At 42.8% G+C, this 25,458-nt stretch overlaps 1 long non-coding RNA gene across 1 annotated transcript in view; it reads left to right on the top strand.

Moving 5' to 3' along the window:
* Window positions 1-3,945: 3,945 nt before the first annotated feature.
* The window catches only part of LOC138259148 (uncharacterized), a 110,970-nt gene continuing 89,457 nt past the window's right edge, over window positions 3,946-25,458 (top strand). Inside the window, exon 1 of the long non-coding RNA XR_011198648.1 lies at window positions 3,946-4,047. This is a non-coding gene — a long non-coding RNA (uncharacterized lncRNA). The remainder of the gene's footprint in view (window positions 4,048-25,458) is intronic.

Genomic DNA, 25,458 nt, shown 5'->3' with positions numbered 1-25,458 from the left:
ATGAAAGACCTAATTGACGCAGTCTGGCTGGCGCCTAAAGGGTTCTGTAAGTCAGTCTCACTTGGATAGCGTTGAACTGATGTTAACCTTAAATTGTGTGGTCCATATCAATGGCCACTTTTTCCTTTGGAAAAGAGTTCTGGTTTTATATACTTCATAACCCCTCCCACTTATGCTGCGTTTTTTGTTCAAGCGTGGAAAAGCTGGGTCTTAGAGTACTATAGACATTTGATACCACTTGATCGTCTTGGCCTTTGACAGCATTAGAGGACAATCCGTTCATCATGGCTGTCAGGCTAGATGAGGTCCACCTTGAATTTACTGTGGGTGAGTTAATTTGAAAACACACTAACTTTATGTACAGGGTGAACGACAAACAACTAATGAAGAAAACAATATGTTAGTTTAATAAATGTGTAAAGTTGTAGGAAGCAACCAGTGAAGTATCTGTCAAACGCTTCCCATATCAAACTAGAGCCTTCTGAAATCTCACATTTGAGATCATGCTGTAGGTTTAACTCGGATCACAAAAATAAGCATAAGCCTTGGGGAAATAGTCAAAAATCTGCATAGTGAATTCCTGAAGAGCCCTATAGCTGGAAGCCAGCGTCAGACCTTAGAGACAGACGTTCCAAAGAAGCGTGTGTAGAGATCAGTGCTGGTGAAAGTGTCCAATAATCCCAGAATAGTTTAACAAATACTAGTCTTTTGCCACTGATTTTGCGGTCATCTCTGTTAGCGGTCAGACAGGGCCGGATTAGGGATAAGGGGAACCAAAGGACACTTTACGCTGTTGTCACAACTCACGTCCATGACACCGATGGCAGCCACGCTTATTCCTTTGCTGTGAACTTTCTCTTTTCATTGCTTTTAGCTTGATATATTGTCTACACATTCAGGTAGCTGTAAATTGGTCGTTCACCCAAATTGCCTTTTCTGTTACTTCAAGCACATACTCTTCTAAGAGGAAGGAGTCTGATTCACCTTTGCAACCAACCATTTACCCATTTATATACCCATGTAACATATTATTGTTTATTATATCATACTAACTAATTCATCTACTCACCCATTTATCAACCTCTCACCGACTCACACATTCATCAATCCACTCACTCATTTATTAATCAATTCGTCCGTTTAAACACCCACGCACCCATGTTGCTTTGTTTATCTTTAAAGCGCAAAACTTTTCAAGGTATGAACAAATAGTACAAATAATATAAAAAAATACAAAATGGGTGAAAGACAGACAGAACCCATCCATCTAAACAGTCTAAAATAAGCTAACCAATCTGGATACTCGGTGTTTTGATAATTAAGTTCCTCTCAAAACAAATGTTTAAACAATGTTTAGAAACATGAAATCATGCAAAGTACTGGTTTAAGCAATACTAAGAGGGTCACTTCCAACTCTCAAAGGTTTACCTTCAAATGTTAAACGAGAATAACATGGAAAGCACAAGTTGGCATCAGAATAGACACCTAGACATCTAGTTGGGGCACTAAAACTCTGTCCCAGCTAGTTGCTAAACCAAGCACTCTCTCTTCTATTTGAACCCTTATTTGAAACCTTGTACTATTGAGACAAAGATGGGTAAAGGTGATCATTTCTGCCTATCCCCGAAGCTTTAAGAAAGGCCCAGGTAGGATGACGTGGTACTGTGTAAAAGCTAGAGCTGTGGCCTGAACTAGCAGCTGTCAATGTACCACAGATGACAGCTCTTGGAGTGAATAGGACTGGAAGCATGATGCTTGTGTCAAGAGATAGATCTGAGGTTCAAAGACGGGGTTTCTGTCAAATATTACACCTAGATTTCTTACAGACTTTCCCAGGGTTGGAGTACCCCAAAGCCTATCAAGCAAGAGAAAGAAAGGTGTGCCCGGAGACGTACAACCCAAGAGCAGGACTTTAGAATCTGTACGGTGTCAGGATGACTCCGAAGACACGTAATGTGATGACCCAGGCAGTGGGGAGAGCACGGATTTGGAAAAAATGCTGCGGACATAGTGGATCTATGCAGGATGCACTTCACAGGTGTGTGATAAATGCGGTTTGCTCTGCATAAACGCGTAACTAATGCAACCTGTAAACTGATATGTCTAACGCCTGGTAACTGGAAGTTCCTGTTCGCAGATACGCCGAGGAGCAATTTTTGCATCTCAATGCATGAATTTTGAAAAATGCTGTACTTGTAAAAAGGTCGTGTACTTGTAGATACATTAGAAGGCCATCTGTGTTCCCATGAGCTCACCCCTGCACCTGCTTATACTAACATCAAAACGTAGAGATATGCAACTGTTTCAGAACTTTCTGAAATGTGGTATAATGTGTATGCTGCTTTTCCCAGGGGCCCTCGAAACCAATACAATGCATGGGGGACGCCCTGCTCGTTTTTTATGGGACCACAGTTTTTTAAAATAAATCCATTACAGACTCTACCAGAAACAGAATTCTGAAGTTGTATTCAACACTGGACCCAAGAACAAATCATGCATGAGTTTCAGCATTGTCATTCCTAGTGGCACTAAGTAAATTGTGCAACCTCGACACCCCCTTTTTAAACTGGCCGTGGTATACCTCTGTTTTTATAATCTCTCTTTGGGCTTGAAACCACGCCCATGCCACGTCAGTCACTTTCATTGGTTCGTGGGCTTGCCTTTTAAAATCTGCTTGCTTTCATTTGTGAAAGGCATGCATACGTCATGCCTCTTCCGGTGTTTAGCCCACCTACACAGCACCGGTAAACTACTAGCAACATACGAGGCTCGATGTTTTCAGCCTGGAGTCCGGACTACTTTATCTGTTTATTTTCCACGCATCGCGATCGCATTGCATTTTACATAGCGCGATCTCACTGCATTTTTTTTTGCTTTAAAACGCTAATAGCTCTAACTCGAACAAATGCGAGACCCGTTGCATTGAAAATGCTTGTTTCTTTTGGCCATTCAGTGAGGTGGTGAAGCGGTAAATAGTCTTCCAAGATTCAGTGCTATGGACTTTTCTTAAAATGGGTTCAAAATGGCACTGTTCCATACTGCAGGCAGTGTAGAAGGATGCATGTCTCAACCAGTGAGTTCATTACTGTTGCCCACCACCACTGATAAGCTTCTAGTGACACAACAGACAAACAAACTGGTGGTGCCTCAATTTAATGGACTCCCTAGTATTTACGCCAAGAACTAAAGAGAAGCATTCTCACATGGGAGGGATACACTGAAAGTGCTGCATATATGCCACCACCTCCTGAGTCCGAGATAGCCCACAACATATTTAATCCAGATATTATTGCTGATTACCATCACTTAAATATGTACTGCTCCCCTATTTGCTGTGGTAAAAAGCACCACCAGCTAACACCATGCTTCATTCCTTTTTATGATTACCATCAGTGCCCCATTGCCAGTACCATCCAAATTAGCACTGTCTGCATTGCAGACAGTGCACATTTCGAGGGTGCTGTTGGGCCACAGCATTGGCCTTGCTCCCTTCAGAGACCCGGGGCTGATGCCATGGCACTGTTTCCACCGGTCTGACCGGCAGAAACATCATAATAGGATGTTTCCACTGGTCAGCCCAGTGAAAACACCGTAATACGACTGGGGGAGCCCGCTGGTATGACGGCAGCCTCCTCCCCGCTGCTTTGGAGGTCCACTCATTCTGACAGCCAAAGTCGTAATGAGGCCCTAAATCCATTTTGCTTAGCTTGGCATTTCCAGCTTACAAGCTCCATACTCATGTGTTTCAGCTGATCCTTAATTATACAAACAAATGTGACCATCAGCATACTTAGTTCATTATTTTCCTCGCTAAAGCAGTATACAAGCACTTCCGCCCTTCATTTAATATCACCTATTACAAAATCTGGCTTTAGCAGCTTGAAGCAGGACTTGGTCTATTCGTACTAAGTGTGTCATTTTTTTTTTGTTTTGTTACAGACTTAACAACATTGAGGCAGGAATTGGCCTCATTTCCCAGTAAACCTGAATCCTGCAGTACCTAACTGCAGCAACCTGCATCATAGATGTCCATGGCTCATCTTCAGGGTAATTGGAACATTAAGATTTGTTTGAATTTCAAGAGCGCTATAGCTTCGGCTTACAACTCTATGCTTTCTTTTTTAACAGAGAGAGTGCATATCCTCTTTAAAAGACAATTATTGAGGTATCTTTTTAATAGGTTTCCTTCAAGATATGCTCATCAAGTAGTCATTCCAAACTGTAGTCATCACAAATCTAGGTAGCAGGAATTCCACATTGGTTGGTCAAGGATTGTCATTTTCTGCTGCCTGTGACCAATTTCGTGCAAATCAAACTTTCGGCAGACCACCTTCATCTCTGTTAGACTAAAGGAAATAATCCAATATGCTTTTTCGGCTATCAAGGATTGCTTTTCCAGCCCTTAATGTGTTTATGGAATGGATGCCTAATTTGAACCCAATAGGAAGGCAAACAGTAGCACTATTATCCATAAAACCATTATTATATCATGAAAGGGTATCACACCATAGATCATTGTATAATAATGTTTAGCCTCAAATACATTTAGAACAGGGACAGTGCTTGGCAAACTCTTCTAAAAGGCAGACACAATATTTCCAATGATAACTGTGTTTGTCTTCAGCTTCACTAACTGATCCTTGATTCCCAAAGGTCAGAAAACCCAACCTCTAAGTACTCAAGACTTTAATGAGGCTACGTCCTTGTCTTCCATAAAGATGTTTCACTTGGGTTCCTCCTTCTGATTTGGGTTTTGCTGAGAATGACAGTGTTTTGCAGACATTAAATTAAGCGAAATTGTTTAGAAGGCACTGTAATATGTCATGACATATACATAGCTGCTGAAAAGGTTTGGTGGGATTGAACAGATCACCTCCTTTCTAGTGTTGCATGCAGTTCTGCCATGTAGAAGTAAACCAAATGGGTGCTAATAAGTTTGTTTAAGAGGGCGCTTTAAGGGATACATACTTTCTGTCCTGTGTACCTATCTTCACCCAAGTCGGAGCGCAAACACTGCTGACTACCTCCAATAAAACTGGCTCAATGCACCTGCTTTTAAGTTTAAACTAGAGGATACCCTGGCCTATTCTATCAAATGCTGTGGAGTAGTGTAGAAAGCATTGATGAAGCATTGAGCACTGGTGCCTCACAGCTTCGTTGACCATAAATGACAAGCAAGGCTTCTGTTCAGAGTTTATCAGCCTGCCCTGAACCCCGTCTGTCTCACAGGTAACAGGTTCTTCCTCAGCAAGCCCTGCCTCTACATCTTAAAGCAAAGGATTAGAGAAGATCTTTGCACTGGGATCAATAAATGTTACTAGCCTATAGGTGGGCAGGTTCCAGTGGCGCCTTGTTTGTGAATTGGAACCAGCATTGAACCCCTTGCCATCCTCTACAGTGGTAACTGACCTGAACACCCCTCTACCATAGAGATGGGGTAAAATGTGAGCCCACAATGCTTCTGTGGCTTGATCATGCTCATCTATTAATCTCTAGTGGGTCTCTGTTCTTTTCATTATTTAGAAATATAGGTCCCAAACCTCTCAATTGTCTGCCGATCACTGACCCAATCTAACATTCCTTCTGTGAGACATCTGCTCTAGGAACAACTATTCCTGCTAGTTTACTTTGCACACAACTCTCCACATTTGCATCAAACCTAATTCCTACTTTTTTTTAGAAATATGAACCCGCCTTAACCGGGCAGCAATAAAGGCCTTGTTTCTTATATCCCTACCAACAGTCCAGTACACCTCACATTAATGTCACAACATGGAAAAATGTGCTCTTCTGGATAAAGTTTGTACTTGTTACTAGCTGTTTTGATTTACTTCAGGGGACAGAATTTCATTTAGTGGCAAAACCTGTGGGAGATGGCAATTGATTAGAACATATGTTTGCTGTGGAACTATTTCAGAATGTTATATTGGGGATGAAGCACCCCCTGAAGTACAGGCTAAGAATATTGCAAGTCACTGAGGACTTCCATAACCATATAGAGGAACAAGGCTGAAGGCTGAGTTCCTTTATACAGCTATGGAAATACTTATGTACAACAGGGTGTACTTTATCCCATATAATACATGTTCACACCATCATCTTTCCCACAAACCACCCAGAACCTTGGTGTGTAGCTCTTTCATATGAAAGAGAGAGCATGTTTGCAAATGTGAAGAATACAATAGAACCTCTAGTGCAGATATTAGAAACACTTCAATATGTCAGATTTGTTTTAACAAAAACTGAAGCAGCTCAGAATGTGTAGAAGCATGCAGAAAGATTTTAACGTTTCTATAATTATCTAAGAAATGCAAAAGAAAATCATGTTCAAACCTCTAATTCAATAATGCTGATTGACAGGCCGCACAATCAAATTTAAAACCATTTTAACTATTCAAAATGCAATACACAACAGAGCTCCTGAGTACCTTACAAAAGCTTTTTTAAAGTGTTGCCTAATTACCACCTGAAGCAATACTAGTGCCACCCTCTCAGTGTTGCCTCTCTTTACTCTCAATGAGATGTAGTGGTTCAAGGGGGGATCTATGCTTTCACAAGTTCCAGGCCCCCTGAATATGTGAACTCTAACCTAACCGACTCAAGGAAGACTTCAAAGGTGTCCACAAACAAATGAAGACACCACATTTTCTACCAAGCATATGGTTGCATTGTAGTTAAAGCCTTCTGCATTCTTTTCCTCCTCTCTTCTTCCCTGCCTGAGCATTTGAGAGCCCTCTTTTGACTGCCTTAGTACGTACAAACACAACAAATACAATGTAGGAAAGTGCCATCTTTCTAGCCTAGTTACCCCCACTTTTAGCCTGATGTCAGTGTGTTTTGACTGCAGTTCACTGGGATCCTGCTAACCAGGACCCCAGTGACTGCTCACTCCTCTAAATTTGGTTGCTGGTAACCATTTTACTCCCACAAAATGCATACTGGTGCCTCGGTACAAGTCCTTAGTATTCAGTACTTAGGTACCCAGGGCATTGATACACCAGGGGTCCCCCATGGGCTGCAACATGTATTGTGCCACCCATGGGAACCCATACAAACTGTGTCTGAAGGCCTGCCATTGCAGCCTGTGTGAAATGGTGCATGCAGCTGTTCACCACCAAACCTGGGAGCTGCACATTATAAGTCACCCCTCTGGTAGGCCCTTAAGACCAACGGCAGGGTGCATGTTAAGTGTGAGGATAGCCCTGCATGAGCAGGGTGCCCCTACAAACTCCAGGCCAATTCCTGGACTTTGTAAGTGTGGGGAAGCCATCTTAAGGTATTTAGTGGACACTGGTCAACACGAGTGGTCCAACTACATAATGGCTTCTCCGAACAAAGGCATGTTCGGTATCAAACATGTTGGAATCATGCAACTACACCTAATCCAGTGTTAGTTACACGATACCATGTACTCTGGTTCCTTAGAGGATCCCCCCAGTATTGCCTGTGCAGCCATAAAAGGTCTAGCTTCCAGTCCACGCTGCTACTGACCCCAGACACTGTTCTGCCCTCCTACTGGTGAGCCAGGCTCAGGCCAGAGAAGCAGAAAAAGTATTTAGTGCAAGGGAATGGTGTGACCACCACTCCCTGTGTATTAGGTGTCTAATGCCTGGCTGGGGTGGGCTGAGCACCACTAGACTGCTTTGAATGGCACATTTGGTGCCCTCCTTGCATAATCCAGATTGCACAATTTCAGGAACTTCCATTTCCCACTCTTGTGTGAAACTACACAAAGGGCAGGGGAGTGACCACCACCTTATACAGCTCATCCCCTAGAGAGCTGCACAGCGCTCTGCCACGAGGCTACTTTATTCTGCCATCTTCAAAATAAGATGTGCAGAGGCCCCTGAGAGCATCTGACTGGTTAGGCCAGGAAGATGACTTCCCTGACTCCCTCTGATGGGTGGGTCACTTCAGAGAGTTACCAGTCCCCTTTTAGGGTTACTTAAGGGCTTCCCCATGGATGGGTCCTCAGATTCATTACATAAGGCTCTCCAAGAAACTCTCTGCAAGACATCCTCTGCTCCTGGCCTCAGGAACTGCTGCTGGTCTGCCTTGGAACCAAAGCACGTCTGCTTCTGGTGTGAAGTCTCCCATTGCAACATTATTTCTCCGTATCCTCCAAGAATTCTGCAACATCTAAGGCTGAGCATTCTTCAGGGTCACATAGACATTGGTTGCACCTGTAATCGCAAAGGAATTTCTCTTGGAGTGAAGGAGTCACTCCCTTGCATCCAAGGCGCCTCAAGCCAGTGTCAACTGGCCGGTGGGGTCTGCTGTCCACGGACATCTGAAGATTCTTCCTCACAGTTTGTGAGACTGTGGCTTCCTCTGGGTCCTGCTTGTCTTTATAAAACCTTGGAAGGCTTTGGGCCTATGCCCCAGCCCCTGCCAGTGGACTGTAACCCCTGTGCACCACAACTGTTGCACTTGCCAAGGCTTGTTGGCACGTCCTCCAGGAGATCTTCAGGCACCAAGAAGCCCCAGGCTCCAGCACTGTCCTGCTTGAAGATCAGCCCCTGTCCTGCAACTCCTGCGAAGTGGGACTGCTGTTTTATCATGCTTGAAGGCCTGTGTCCTTTGCCTGTGGGTCACTTATGGGGGCTCCATCAACTTTCATTGGCCTTCCTGTTTGCTGAGAGCCAGTTCTGACTCGCCCTCAAGGGTAGAGTCTCCTGGACCTTGCTGGTCCCCAAAACTTTGCAAATAGTTTTTTTTACCTCCTGCTTGCATTTGCCAGTGCTTGTTGGTGACCTGGCTGGTCACTGACCCTCCTGCAATCCGTTGACCATCGAGGGACAACTCCTGGGTGACTCCTGGGATCTTCTGCAGCTCCTGGACCCTGCAGCTGGACTTCTTCCACCGATTGCAGAAGCTTCTTCAGGAAGGTGGGCATTGCCACCTGCACCACCCAGGCACCTCCAAGGGTGCTGGACTCCACTGGAATCCCTGAGTTTCACTGTCCTGGTCAACGGGTTGTGACATCAGCTGTACTGAGGCATCCACTGACTCCAGAGAGCGTCCCTTCTGCCCTCTGCATCCGGGTCCCTGGTGTAGGTACTCCTGTCTTCTGGGTATTCTGGGGTAGGGGCACACTCCATCCATCCTCTTGTCTGCTGGTTTCCTCGGGGTCCACCAGGAAGGGTCCTGAATTTCACCACTCCAACCACTAATCTCTGTTTTAGCCTATGGGACAACTGGATTGGCAACTACCTTGCACCTGGTTGCTTGGGACACTTACTGTCCTTAGCCCTGGTGTTTCTATCTGCCCCAGCCCCTAGCTAACTATCAAGCTTACCTTGGTTGGGATCACTATTTCTCATTCCATTTTTTTAGTATATGGTTTGGCTCTCCCATTGGGCCCTGTGTATTTTCTTATGCTATTTCTGATGGTTATTATGTGTACAAATTGTGTGTAGATATTGCCAAAGGGAGATATACCAATGCTAGTCTAATAGCAGTGCTGTAATAAAGCATCCTTTACTTTTGCAACACTTGAATGGTTCTTTCTTGTGAGTGAGTTACTGTCTGACTACTGTGGTATTGCAAGTGTTTTACATTCCTCCTGGATAAGTTTCAGCTGCTCACATCAGCTACCCCTAGAGAGCTTTTGCTATCTGGACACCTATTCACTATCACTAAGGATTACCTTGACTCAGTATAGGGTGTCACACCATATGTGTACACCATAAACCGAGCCAGCCTCCTACAACAATGATTTGTCTTTGGTATTAATTCTTTCTCATCTCTCACAGCCTCACTAGAGCTGCTATCAAAGGACCATTCCCCTACTTTATTAGCTCTCCATGTTCATCACAAGGCATTTTCGTGTTTTTTTGGCTTGTCCTCATAGTTTTAGATGCAAGGTGCTACTGAGTACTAGTGCCAGGATGTCCTTGTTGGGAGATACTGGATGTTGTAAGATAACACACCATTTATTCTTCTTCAGTTGGAATCATGAGTACAGTAAAAAGCATTCCTGTACATGTCTTTGGGGGCATTTGCAACATCTATATGCACTGGTTCGTATTGGGCTGTTGATAGCATGAAATACCTCAGCATGATATGTACCTGTGTAAGAATGGGAGCTGTTGACCCACTTACTCTTACAGTTCCAAATACTCTCTACCTAAGGAGGGGATGCTGTAGTAAGTACCCAGAGACCTACTGCACAACCTGAGCTGGTGTCTGCCTGACATCCAGCTTCCCAGAGGTCAGGGGGCATCACCTGGGGTATGATGGGGAGGAAAACCTGCCTGTCTGATTCTGAAACTCCTGGAGAGTCATGCCTGAGTGAAAAGGTAAGTAGCCAGACAAATCTGAAGGAGGAGATGACTGCTTGTGCATACAGAAGTGGTTGACCCTGATGCTAAGGTCTCTCCACCAGATTTATGAGAAAGCATGACTGATGCTCTCCCTTCTTGAAGCCAGTCATCGAGTTTTGAGGTAGAACTGCAGCACCTACGAAGTATTCCCAAGAGGATCCTGCTATAATCTCTACTGTGACCATGGCACTGATTCAAGTGTGCCCAATCTGCGTGCCTGAAGAAAGGCTTGATGTTGTCTTATGGCACCTGGTCGTGTGTCCGAGGGACAGTTTTTAGCATAAACATGGCAGTGGTTGATCTGTCCCAGAATGGTCTCGGTCACTGAAAAAGGATCTGGCAACCTGCTGCATCCAACCAGGTCCAGCCATTATTGTCCAAAGTGCCTCAAAGCTGCCAAGTTGCCACCCTAGGAACTATGCCTAGAAAGAGGACTACTTTATTGCTGTAACGCAGGGAGGCGCCAGTAATCGGTATTAAGACTCACAAGTTAAGAGGGAGTAGGCCACTGCACTCACAGGCCCTACCTGTTGCCAACCCTGTCAAGACTGGAAAAGCCCACTGTCTCAAGACAGATGCCTCTGCTGCTGCATCCAGGGCACAGCAGCAGGTATAAATCCTCTGAGCATAGACTGTGAGATGAAGGTCAACCCAAAGCCTACCACTTCTCACAGACAGGTGAGAAACTGAATTGTGAATAGACCTTATAGATACAAGAGGGGAAGCGCAAAACCTGCACTGGTTAATTTGCAACTAGGCCCCCAGATTTCAGGAAACAGAAAGGGGAGGGATTGAGTGAGCGGGGCCCTCCCTTCCTTGCTGCAATATCCTCACATCCTCCTAGCGGGTATCTGATACTCCTTTGATCTGTGGGGTATTGTGTTTGTAGTACAGTAAAGCACTTTTCTTTATTAAAGAAAAATATTGGACTGGACAATTATTTTATTGCATTGCTGGGTGTTTGTTTCTTTCTGAGCTTGTCATTCCTTGTCATGCTCCCACATTAACCTCCCTGAGCAACCTGACTACTCGCCATCTTTATCACTAAGACTCACGTTCTGAGGTGTTGACTTGGCCTAATTTTGTAGTGCTACAGAACAATCAACCCCGGGTTAGTAGAAGCAGATGTGGCCCAATTGATCCTGCCAGCAATTTGAACCACCAGTCATGATGACAGTGCCAACTTAGGTCTCAATTTACAAATCTTTTCTATTGGGTTGGCGTCACAAAAGGGATGCACACCCATGCAAAATGTTTTTGATTTATTTACTTTCCAGTGCAAAACATGTTTGCGCTAGAAAATTGCCTGAAAGTGACACAAAGCAGTGCAAAGCACTGTTTTGCGTTACTTTGCATCAAAGGGGTGTTCCAATCGGTGGTACATGGGTGTTCCCATGCAAACACCCATGGTTTGTCATGCAAAATCTACCTACCAACAATAGTGGACACAGTTTTGAAACAAAAAGTGACGCCACTTGATGCAAGTTTTAAAAAGGAGATATGCTTTTATTTATCTTAGTTTCTCCCATTTTGCATGTATGCTGCACTATGTAGGACATATCCAAAGTAAGAACAGTATTAAAGTTAGTCTAAGCGTAGTATTATGTACTAGAAGGGTACCCTTCCAGTACAAAACCTATGCTAAACTCATGAAGAAACCTCAATGGAGCACAGGTGTGTGTGTGGTGCTCTGCGGCTTGATTGTTCACCAGTGCTAAGGAGAGAGCAGGATAGTGCCATATCTCTGTAGACATGGTGCTTTCCTGCTTTCACTCTGTCTTGCAGTTCAGCACAGGAACTTTGATTGATGCACTGCGTTGTTTTACAGTTTGGTAAATTGGAGCCGCAGTCTCCAGTTTGACTGGATGCCATCTGCAACTGCAGTGGGTGTCCCAGGACTGTAGGCTCCCTCACCACTGCTTGTAGGTTCTGAGATACTGACTACTGATTTGGCCAGCACTTGAAAGGGGAATGCACATGAACTAGCTCCCTGATCAGGTACTGCCCCCAGCTAGTAGTCCAGTGGCTACTTGGTTGTTGGACTTCAATAGGCTGTTCTATCACAGCAAGAACTGGACACTGGGCACCAGTCCCCTACCAAACGACACCAAAAATATATAAAGCTTCTATTGGGAACTTCGTTCTTTCATAGGTGGGTTCATAGGGACTTCAGAGAGGCCAACATAGGTTTGTAGAGGTGCTTAAGAAACCAGCCCTTGTATAGCAACACAAATCTTTGGAACCCAACTCCAATGACAATTAATTTAGCCTTGAAATGTAGCTATGAAACTGTTATTTTTTTTTGTTCCCTTAACATTGGAAAAGATCTTTAATTTTGTCTTGCACTGCGGAATGTCACAGGAAATTCACAAATATTTTTCATAGAGCAACATGGACCATAGACCCCAGGGTTAAATGTAATTATAGTGTTTGGCAGATAGGAACTATATTCATGTTGGGGGACGGATCTCTGTCTAGGAAGGTGCTAGAGACTTCTGATGTTCGTTACATATAACTTGTGTGTGATATTAAATGCATAGTTGTATGAATGTCCTTTTCAAAAGTAAAGAAGCAATTGGACATTTTTTGGGTCATTATGACCCTGGTGGTCCTGCACCATCACGCCGGTGGTGGAAGCCAGACCGCCGACAGCGTGGCGGTGCAGGACCGGCAAATTATGAAAATGGAAATGAACTGGCTGTTCACCGCCTGTACCACCGGGGATAGGACCGCCTGGCTGAAGGTGGACCACCTTCGACCCGGCGGTCCACCTGACACCACCTGCAGTACTGTGAGCATCCTCACCACCAGGGATTCCGTGGCGGCAGCCCCACCACGGAATCCCTGGCAGTAACGATACTGGTGACAAGAATACTCATTCCTGTTGCTACTGCAGGACTCCCCAACCACCCCCCTTCATCTAGGACCCTGGCCCCACCCCCGACCCCATCAGAAGCCCCCCACCCTCCCCAAGCAGTGACACCCCCTCCCCGATCCCCATTCAGAACCCCCACCCCCTGTTCCCCAGTCAGAACCCCCTGCCCCAAATCCCCAGTCAGAACCCCCCACCCCTGTACATCCACACAGGCACACATCACACATACATACATGCACACTTATTCACACACACATGCACACACTGCCACCACACCCCCTGACCCCACACCCCTACATACACGCATTCACACACGCACACATACACTTGCATACACACAAACACACACAACATCCCCCTCCATTCACACAAACACTCCCCCATTCACGCACACAACACTCAACAGCCCCCTCCCACTCCCCATCCCCTGTCGTCGATGACCTTACCTGGTGGTCGCGGTGGTCGTCCGGGAGGGAACGGGGTCCATGGCGCTTGCTCTGCCGCCAGCGCCCTGCCAAGACAATACCACCATGCCTATTCCTAAGTCATAATAAACGTGACAGTGTTGTGTTGCACCGCCAGTATGGCTGCTGGCGGCTCTCCACCCAATTTATGGCGGAGAGCCGCCAGCAGTCATAATATGGTGGTCTGATGACCGTCATCACTGGCAGTCTTGTGGCTGGCAGTACAATGTAGACCGCCGAAGTCATAATGAGGGCCTTTGACTATTACTGTTGGTTTAAACTGCCTTCTGAATGTCTGACCTCAAACCACCTCATTGAGTAAGCGTTGGGTGCTCAAACTTACAACCCTATGAGAGTCCAGCGCTGAAGGGGTGTACTTGACCAGTCAGTGAGAGTGTATTAGCATTGTGGCCCCAAGTGACCAATGGAAACAGCCTGAGGTTCATTAACCCCTAGCACCCTTAAAATCCAAATTAAAGGTTTCACATTTACGGTAAAGTTGGTACCTTGACCATGGCCAACTTATCCATCCATCCTTAGACATCCCTAGACAACACAAAAAGATGAGATAATTATTGCATTGGAAATCATTTTCCAGGAAAACCTCAATGGATGCATGCATGACTGTTTAATAATGACAGGTGATTTTAATCTAAATGTGACATATAATCTATGAATATGGAGAACTAAGATACGCACTGGCCAAGGTTGGTACATTCTATTAAGTATGGACCAAATCAAATAAAAGATGATGAAATGATGAAAATGTCAGCATTTGTAAGTTAATTTAACCTATGCACACATAGTGGCAGTAGTGAAACAAGCATTTGCAATTCAATGGGTCTCGCATTTGCTCGAGTTAGAGCTATTAGTGTTGTAAATGCCTAACTGGACTTTTCTTGCCACATAAATTGAAAATGAAAAGTAAGACATTAGTTGACATAAGCGAGCCGATTCAAAGTGCCCAGGCCGCCATCAGCGTGAGCCTGATAGTTTTGGCTCCCTGCATGAATGTCTAGAAAGGATAGCAGCTGGGATAAAAAGGCAAACCGAAACTGGAGGAGGGGCCATCACACACTGTAACAGGAGGAAGCGTGACATAGTGTGATGGTCAACAGAAATGTTCACTTAGTTAAATCGCCTGGGGAGGGAACTCAGCACACAAAGGAAGGGAATTTCACAAAATGCACCTATTAAAAATCAAGCACTTAAGACAAGCACAACAAAGAATGAATATCAAGAGTGGGTGTGGTCAAAAGCCCACACAAAGAGATTACAACAGGCTAGAGAGCTTGTGCGCTCGACCCTAAAAACAGCACATACTTTCTCTTTATAATAATTGTGTACTACTATTCCATGAATATTCCAACTTTATTCCCATTGAAGATCATCTGTGACAATTCAGAATAGATTGTAAATCTTGTAAAAGAGTACTATAGGAGTACTACTTTACATAATCCTATGTGGCTTTATGAAGAGCCGTTTTGTTTTAGCTTAGAAAATGAGCTGATAACACGTTTCTTTGTTAAATTTATTGATTTAATTTCAAAATGCACTTCTTGTAAATGCTGGGTTGTTTCGACAATAATGGGCCTGGTGGGAAGGTGTTTTTAGTTTATGTATTATAGGCTTGGCAACCAGGGTGCTGCTTCTTTTATCTTTTCAATCCTATTTTACATCTATATGGTTAAGATTTTAGGCTATCCACAGCAATACAATTCTTCTTCCTTTTTCCGTACAAGAGCTGTTAGTACAGAACTGATGTAAATGGGGCAGCAGAGTGCTGTCTGAAGCACACTGCAGTACTGTACAGTCCTGGAAAGCAGACTCCAAATATCTTGATTTTAGGTTTTCTTGGTCCAGAGCAGCATTGACCGCAGTCCACTCTCCCTGCATCTTTGTAAGCATTGCCATCACATACACTGAAACGCCCGAGGAAAAGACCTGTGGTCTATAATGAAATGCTCAGGTGTGTTTTACTGCTGCCTTTGTTGTAATTGCAGTGCTATGTGAGCGGAAGGCACTGCTCCTGCTTATTATTGTATCGTTAACCTTTTGACTTCTGTGGACCCCCACTGAATCATTGCTGGAATCCGAGGACCTCAGCTGAGTCATTACTGGAAGGTGGGAATACCGGCCTAAGAATTTTCAATTATTTGAACCACAAAACAATAAACACCAACACAGAACTAGGCATTCATCAAACAAACATGCAAGTGATGAAACATATGCAAATGTTAAAAAAATCCAAGTTTTAATGGTAAGGTTGATGCTTTTCTAAATTCAATTGCTGCCACCCATCCATTCTATAGTCTGTTTGATGCACTGTTCCTATTAATTACCCTGTGTATAGTAGGGAAGCCAACTCTGCTGCCTGTACTGTTCATCTGTGCTGTGCTAGTGAAGCTTGGTAAAACATTTTCACTATACAAAATTATATTTTGACTTAGTTTGACTTAGTACCTTGCAACGAGTTGTGGGAAGTTCTCTCTGGCTTCACAATGCCTCCCTGCAGTCTTTCCTTACTAGTGCATCTTCATGAGGGCACCTTTGCACGTGTTAGGTGGGGCAGCTTACTGACAAACCCTCAGTGCAAAGGGGAGTACGACAAGGATGTTTCCTTGCTCCAACTTTATTTTCATTGGATACTGTCCATTTTTTAGCCAAGGTGAAGGCAGATGCACCATTTATAGGCACATGTAAAGTCCCTATATTGTTGTTTGCAGATGACACTCTTCTGATCTCTAAGACCCTGAGTGGCTTACAGAAACTCCTAAAGCATTTTGAGGAGCTCTGTTTCTCTTGAGGACTTGAGATCAGTACTTCCAAAACTAAACTGATGACGTTTAACCCCCACAGATCATTCAAAGGGAAGTTAGTACTTGGAGGTACACCACTCGAAAAGGTGAAATATTTTGGTTACCTTGGCTTAACCATATCAGAGAACCTGTCTTTGAAATCCCATATCACAAAGGTGTTGTTGAGGCAAAAACAGTGCACTGGGGTCCTAGTAAAGGACTTTGATGTTTCATATACTAAACCGATCTGCCCGGTACTTCAGATCTACAAGACTAAGGCTGTTAGTTCTGCCCTTTATGGTCCAGAGCTACGGCGTCACCTTAAAGCTCAAGAAATATAAATAGTTGAAAATACCTTTTTGAGGAAACTTGTTTCTCTTCCATTGAGCACCCCGTTGTTCCCTCTTTTTAAGGATCTGGGTATGAAGGGAATAGGCCCCAAAGCCGGCTTGCATCCTCTCTTGTACTGGAGACGGCTCTGGACTACTCCGGAGCTTGCCTCATATACTGAAGTCCTTCAGGCAGCAGTTGAAGTGGGTTACTTTCTTAGTGTCCCTTGGCTCAGATATGTTAAGGCACCATTGTATTCGCTTGGCTGGTGCGAGTTTTGGGTCAACCAGCTACTGCTGCCTTTCCTTTGAAGCTTGACTTTAAAAATATGTATCGGAGGATGGTCGATTCTGAGGAGTTGCATGTAGCAATTCATTCCAAGCTGTCTCATGATGCATGCAGATATGAGCCATTTCGAGATATAATTTTGACCCCTAAGGACAGGAAGCTGTACTTTCAGTTTCATGTAGGAACCCTAGCATTAAGATCATTCACTAGCAGTTGGTTATCTGATGGGACTACTGTGTGTCCAGCTTGTAATGTCCCTTTTGAAAATCTGACCCATTTATTATTTGTCTGTCCTGCCTATGCAATTCCTCACAGGAAGTAGCTTACTTCTGCCTGTAGACTGCTGGGCATCCACAGGAACCCAATAGCTCTTCGAATTCTTAGGTCAGACACCCACCATGTCTTGGTTACTGCTGTCACTAAATTTCTTGGAGCTATGTGGACCAACAGAGCAAAGGCTTTACCTTCACTTATGTGAAACTACCTTGTATGTATTGCTTCATATAATTGTAGGCTGCTCTTTCAATGATGAATGTAGTTCAGCCCATTCCCGTGAATTGAATTGTTAACTACCACTGCGCTGTTGTGTATTTTTACAGAGGGGGTCTGGGAGTGGGATATCATTTTAGTTCTTGTGGCTTTTGTCACGAAATTTTGACCTTCTGTTTAATCCTAAAAAGGGTGATAATGCAGCTGGTTCTTTCATCATAACTGTATCCCTTGTGGAAAGAGATCACTGTTTTTATTGCATTCGGGCCAAAGAACCTGTGCACTGATTATGTTGAATCTACGGCCTATACTGTGAAATTTTGTAATCGATTTCGTAAATTATCTGGGAAAGTGCTCGCTGCTTTTTCTCTAGTAATGTATTTGGCGTTGAACTCTGAAAAAACTATTACGGTTTGCACTGATTTATAACTTTTAATATTTTAGTTTTATGTGTATTGTGCTAGAGTCTTCTGTGCGCAAACCTCATGTCTTAGGACTTGGGCCCAGTGGTATTTGTTATTGCATGGATTTTATTTTTGTTTTAATTTATGTATATGTTTATGAAACGTGGTGTTTTTATGTCTATGTTCTGTGCTTTTATGGTACTAGTTACTGAAATTAAGTTTATTTGTATTGGGAATTAGGAAAAAAAGTGGATTTGTCAATGTGTGTTGCTTTAGCGTACACTAAGAACTGAATCATCTCCAAGCGCTAGTGTGAATCTATGTTGTGGAATGTAAGGGTGGAAAATGTGATGGTCAGGCACAACAGAATGTAATAACTTATTAAAAAGGCAAAACATTGTATCATTAATTTATCTCGTCATTTTAAAGCCTGGTCTTGTAGAAAGCAATTCTGCCTCTAGTTTTATTTTGTGGATTATAAAGTGTACAGAAAATGTATTGCACCATTAAAATCTACCAAATGAAAATGTAGCAAAACGTCAATGCTAGAGAAATACAGATTTTTGACAATTTTTAATTTTGACAATGAATAAAACCACCATTCCACAAATGCCACTAGTGATTCGAGATGCACAAACAGTGCTAAAATACAGCTTAATCTGTAAGGTGGGCTTTACACTTTATTGTCAATAAATTAAAATATATGGATGTTCCATTGTTCCCATCGAAACCTGCTTGCTAAAATAAATAAACTATGTTTCAGAAAATGGGATGCATGTGTTGTGTTGTTTTACTTGCTGGATTTGAAAGTGCTATATAAATGCCAATACAATACTGAAGGGCAAACATTTGCTTTTGCTTAGAAACATCAGTCCTTACTCATCCACCATCATTAATAACCCATCTGGGCATCACCCCACACCCCCCCAACCTTGTTGGATTGTTTATATAGACGGCATGAGGTCGTTCCATACCCTTTTAAACAGCATTTGAACTGCACTTTGAGTGTGAGCTAGGCCTGTATATAAATACATACATATACACACACATATATATATGTGCCCCTTCTGGCATGCTGCTACATATTCTACCATTGCTAGTCAATGAAAACAAATCCACTAAAGAATTCACATCAGTAGAGGTACCACCCAGGCATAACTCTACTAAAGTAAAATAGCAGGGCCACTAGAATTATTTGGCAGACCACAGTTTTTGACAGAGTTGACTAAATTATGCAGCAAGAAAAGGTAATTTATACAGCACATTTTGTTATAGTATTGCTTCCTCATATTCTCATTTTTACGCCAGTTAACACTGTCTGGGCAAAGGTTGCACCTAGTACCAGTTTAAGATCTAAATACAGCAATAGGCCACAGAAAGTGGAGCAGTTAAACTTACACTGCGCAGCAACACAATTTGCTGTGTTTTAGTAACTTTTCGTCTGTTGGAGCAATTAGTGAACAAGATAGCTAAAAAAAAGTAGCTCATATTTGCAAATCAGAATATTTTTTGAACCTGTAAAGACACACTATATGGGTATTTGTAAGGTTTGGGAGACTGCATGTATTTGTTTTTTATTGTAGGCAATGTTTGTGTTAATATCAGGGAAATCAACCGTAAAAACCGGCCTACCTGGTCATAAAATATACCCACAAACTGTTAAAAAACGCCCCACACACTTATTTGTCACACCAGCTCATCACACACCGCATGATTACCCTAAAGGCCAGTCTGACCCCGGGCAAATCCATAATTACCCAGAAAACACCGAGTCCGCATAACCGCATAATTCTAGTGGCCCTGCCCTGAAATTACTCTCCATCCAGTCACAGAGCTTTCAACAGAGCAATGAATGCGGCTGTGCGGGAATGTGAAAAAACAAGGAGGAGCCTAGATAAGTGACAACTGATAAATATAGCCACACCTTACCTCTTCAAAAGCCACAACTCGCAGCTTTGAACCGGCTTTCCTGCCTTGTTGGCGACATTGTCCGACGACAAATTTAGTTTTGAATTCAGGCTGCAAAGAGATACAGAGATAATCAAGGTCTGCACCTCCCAACCAGCAGCTACCAGCTTAAAACAGAATGGACAAATGGATTTTTCATTTCAGTGACTTTCCTCATCCAGCCCGAAATTTGTCGGTGCCAAAGACAGGAGAAGCTTTAAATGACTATTTTCAGAGTAATTCGTTTTTGTCAGTTCTTAGCCCCGCATGTATCAAGGAAGTGCTAAAATAAACCTTTAAAGGTGCAGCTGGGAAAAGAGTTTGTCTTGGGTTATTGTGGGTAATTTAGAGGTAAACACACAATCAAAAAGTAAACAATGCCGTCAGTTTACATGTGTGCACCACATCGCACTGCGAATTCAGTTGTTTTGGGGGAGGGCATGCACCGGTGTTTGTGGACTGAATTTGAATCCAGTCAGGCGAGTGGGGCTTAGAGCAGATCCGCCGAGGCGTGTTGTCAGAGGGGCTTATGACAGCTCAGCTGAAAAGTGCAGTAAACACGAGATGTTTGTTTTTCCCTAAAACGCAGCCTTCTTTGTTTGGCCAACTTATCAATGGACGAGAAGGAGAAATGGCTGCAGTCATATTTTCAGTGCCTAACATAATTTTTTTACAATTATTGGAAACGTATCTCATTATACCAAAAAGATCCACAGCATATAGTCATTAAACAACAACTTTTAGTAGGTTTGCATGAATGAAGAATTCCCATACAAATGAAAGCATACAACTAAGAATAAACGCCAAACGGTATTGTATTTCAAATACACCCAGCAATCTACAGACCTCAGAAACGTTTACATGTAAAATGTAGAACAGCCCATAACCTGGAAACGAACTGTAAAGCTCTGTAACTCAGACTCTGGTGGGTGGGTAGCTATCAATAGGGCAGTTGATACTAGGCTCACTTTAGCCCAATACTACCTCTCTTTTAGTGCCCATAAACGGTGGAAAGTCCCATTTCCCTTGCTTGAGCTAGGGCTCAGGGTACCCATTCTACCACTCTGACCACGGCGGCCAATGAGAGCCAGAGACGTAAAAAGTTTTCTGAATAATCACTGACTATGTCAATTACTTTTATTTTATTGTAATATGTAGCTAATACATTTGCTTTGGATGTACCGAAAATCTGGCTTGGTGGCAGCCTTCTCGCCCAGTTTATTTTCTTGTAGCTGAGATTAATCCGAGCATTAATACATCAACTTTTTTTTTGCATCTTGTCTATAGGCAGCTTTGTTGTCGAAGACTGATTGTCTACAATATTGTAAGAAATTGTTGTGCTCATCCTCCTGGTAGCCTGGCACAGAGCAGTCATGTTTAACTTAGAGACAATGTAGGAAGTATTTGTGCAACACTTTAAACAGTAAAACAGTGAAAACACCACTGACAAAGAATCACACACCAGGTTAGAAAAACAGAGCTTAATTTAATAAATAAAACAAGACCAATACAACAAAAATCCAAGCAGCTTGAAGTGGAGTTATGAATTTTTAAAGTATATAGTGTAAAATAGTACTTAAAAATAGCACCAACTGCTGCTATTTGGTCGTGTTAGACTGGGTCAAAGTCAAAGGTTCATGCTAACTGCGATCAGATACAGTCCCAGATTAGTCCCACTGAAGGTTTACCTTCTCAAGTTTTGGGCCAAGAGTCCCGTTTGCGTTGAAGAGGGTCACAGGGAGCAAGGGTAACGTTAAGAGCGGCGGGCGACGTGGCGCGAGGAGCAGGCCAGGTGTCGCAGATGGGTGTGCTGGTACTTTTCACTGGCAGTCCTCCATGGGTGGTTGATGCTTGCTGTGTGACGAGATGGACTGACGAAGGCTCATGCTGAATTTCAGTGTGAGCGGCAATGTCTCGGAGTAAACAGGCCTGTTCGCAGTTGCAAAGAGACCAAAAGGTTGATTTTAAGAGCCTATGAGTAACACCATGGGTCTTGGACCTGGGATTCAGGAACTTGCTGTAGACCGGTCCATGAGCTTTTAGGTCCCTTATGCTCTAATCAGGAGGCCAGTATACTATCTTTGGATTCACTCTGGGGTCCTGGGTTCAAGATGGGTTGCAGGTCCAGTTATTCCTCAACCAGGCAAGAGGGTATCAGGTCAGCCCAGAAGGATAGTAACTCCTTCAGAGTAGCAGTCCAGCAGAGTTGCAGCCCTTATGGCAGCACTGCAGTCCTTCCTCCTGGCAGAATATCACAGGTCCAGAAGTGTACTGAAGAGTTGGTGTCTGAAGTCCTGTATTTATACCTAGTTGTGCCTTTGAAGTGGGGAAGAAGCTTCTACAGGATTCCCTTTGAACTCCCCAGGCTTTTTGCCTTCCCTGTCCTGGCTCCAGACTAACAACAGGGGGTAGTTAATCTGGAGCCAGTTATGTGGAGGCAGGACATATCGTATTCAGGTGCAAGTGGGGCTGTGTCCAGCTCCTTCCTCTCATCCTGCCAGTGATGGCCCACCAAGGCACACCAAAGGTCCATATTGTGTTTCTGGCTGTCTAGGAGAAATACATGAAGCTCAGCTGTCAGCTACACCCAGTCATATGACCAGAGGCAGGCTACATTCACTAAATGGCTACGGTAAGAAAATGCCAACTTTCTAAAAGCGGCATTTTCAGAATTGAAATTTAAAATCTGACTTTACTGTATGTTTGGATTTTAAATTGTGATTCCAGAGAAGTGGTTATACCTTCCCATGTGAAAATTACAGTTATAGAATGTAATAAGGCAACTTCAATGTTATCCTATGGAAGAGCTAGACCTTGCAGTTGTGAAAAACACATTTAAGCGTTTTTCACTACCAGGACAAGTGAAACTTAAAAGTACATGCCCTACTTTTTAAATACACTGCAACATGTCCTCAGCGTTCTGCACGGCCTACTTAATGGGTGACATATATGCTAAAAAGGAAGGTTTGGATCAAGCAAAAGGTTTATTTTGCAAGGTCGAAATGGCAGTTTAAACTGCACACAGAGGCTCTGCAATGGTGGGTCTGGGACATGCTTAAAGGACTACTTAAGTGGGTGGCAGAATCAGTGAGGCAGGCCCACTAGTAGAATTTAAGTTACAGGACCTGGGTACATGTGGTACCACTGATGCACTTGCCATGCACTGCTAATCACCCCACACATTGCATCACTCATAGCATCTTCTATGACATCATTGATAATATCACTGCAAAATTTGCTGTAAAATTATTGTTGAGAAAACTGCATGGCATGGTCATGAGTTATTGTTACCTTAGGGCTCGAGTTATGGTTAGTTGAGCTAACTATAACTATAACTGCTGAATCTCTATGTTTTTTGCATGTAAAACAGGATCCTAGCTACAACGTCCTGGTAACCTTTGTTTTTCTAGTGAATTTCTAAGGTTTTTTAAATTATATTCTCTAACTATAATGCCCCTGTAACCTTTGTTTTTTTCAGTGAATATATAAACGTTTAAAATGTTATGTTGTTTCTGAACATTTCACCTAACTATAACCTTACTTGAACCTACATATATATATATGTATATATATATGTATGTACCTTTAACTTGTGCTCACATTTTTTATTACTTTTTGTCCATGCTCAGTCTGCCATAACGCATTTCAGCAGATTCCCACTGCCTTGATCACATAGCGTTGTGGCATCATTACTGGCCCCATAAGTATCGTACAAGTCTTAGACAGTGAAAACATACTTTAGCATCAACGTGTGTTTTATCTTTCTTTTACAAAATTTCAATTCTCTTCTTGTTTTCTTTAATTTTGTCACAATATTTGGTCTATTTACAAAACAATTCACAATTTGTGTAAATAACCATTGCATTTCTCCTAATTGACACATGATTGAAATTCCACATGTTATATCATTTTCACTAAATTACATTTTACATTGGTGGGCTATCTTCACCCTTCACATTTCATTCATTCAAAACTTCCTATCAGTCCAATAACTATCAAAGAATATTTTTCTTCAATAAAAAACTGAACAGTGAAAAAAATCATAATATATGTCAAATACCTAATTCATTCTGCATGTTATGACTTCATATTTAATCGCATAGCATGGTATTCATTCAGTTTTTCACTCCTGATACCAACCTGTACACTGGGGAAGGAGGATCAAATTACAGCTCAAAGCATATATACGTATGTAAATCTTCTTCTTCATTAAGACCATTTGAAATTTTACTGTACACATTTAATATAAATTTGGTCTCTAAGTGCCTAAGGGTTCTTTCTCGGTTACAGCCTCTGTATAGTCCTTGAACTGCATCTATTACAAAATACTGCAACTGTGTCACATCATTCTCAAGGTGTTCATCGAAGTGTCAGACCACTGGGTATGTGAAATACTTGTGTTTAATGGCCCTCATCTGCTGCAAGATTCTTTTGTGCACCTGGAGTGCTGTGCTACCCACATACATTAAGTTACAACTCCATATTAATACACAGACTGCATGATCCACTTTATAGTTGTACGCTCCCCTTATCTTGAATGATTTACTATAAAAGGGAGTTACATACTCTGTAGTGTTAATCCCAATTTGACAAGCCTGACATCTTCCACACCTGTTGAAGCCCTTGGCTTGTTACAGCCATGTGCTTTGCTGTTTCACTTCAGGACTGCCCTTCACTAAAGTTCCTCACATGGAGTATTGTTATGTTTTAATGGGTTTTGTCATGCAGCTGCGTGCTGCAGAATGTTATGTATTTGAGCAATACAGCCTTGCGCTGAGAATGTTACAGGGGATTCGAGAAGGAGACCTCAGCAGTTGTGGAGAGTCTCCCTCCCGTTCAGTCTTCAAATAAACTATTTCCTATTACCTGCGTTGTGCCTTGGAGATTACTTCAAGTATGCTCTTGTCTAAGTGATAAAGGGACTTTCTGGCATCAATCGGCCTATTACTGGATCTCCTTTTACCAAATGCCAGTGTTTACTGCTAAGTGATCTCAGTGCATTATCTAGAGTGTTATATAAAATGATCAACCTAATGGCTGAGTTCTTGCGATCATTTCTCTTATCTGCAAACAACGTGAGAGCCCTCTCTTTGTGGTTAACTGTTTCTTTTGCTGTTTCTAGGAGATCACTTGAATATTCCTGTTGTCTGAATCTCATTATCAAGTTTTTCCTGGCGTACTGATCTGTATTCTACGCAGCTACAATTGTGCTTAATATGCAATATCTCTCCAAAAGGGATACTCACCTTCAGAAGTTTAGGGCGGAAACTTGTAGCATTTAAGGTTGGTTGCCTGCTGTCTTCTTCCTGAATAATTGTGTTCCCATCCTACCCCCTTCTATGACCAACTCTGAATCTAGAAAACTGACACTGGTTTGACATATCTGACTTGTAAAATGTAAATTCAAAGCATTGTTCCTGATATGTTTTACAAATAAACTTGTGCTTTCAATTCAATTCAATTCATAAAACTTTATTCAGCACATATAAATGACCATAAAAGCATGAACAAAGAAGAAAAAAAAAAAAGACAACAGTA

Source organism: Pleurodeles waltl, chromosome 2_1 (assembly GCF_031143425.1).
Source record: "Pleurodeles waltl isolate 20211129_DDA chromosome 2_1, aPleWal1.hap1.20221129, whole genome shotgun sequence".
Classification (NCBI taxonomy): domain Eukaryota; kingdom Metazoa; phylum Chordata; class Amphibia; order Caudata; family Salamandridae; genus Pleurodeles; species Pleurodeles waltl.
The sequence above is the reverse complement of the archived record's forward strand: the minus strand, read 5'-3'. Positions and strand labels throughout refer to the sequence as shown.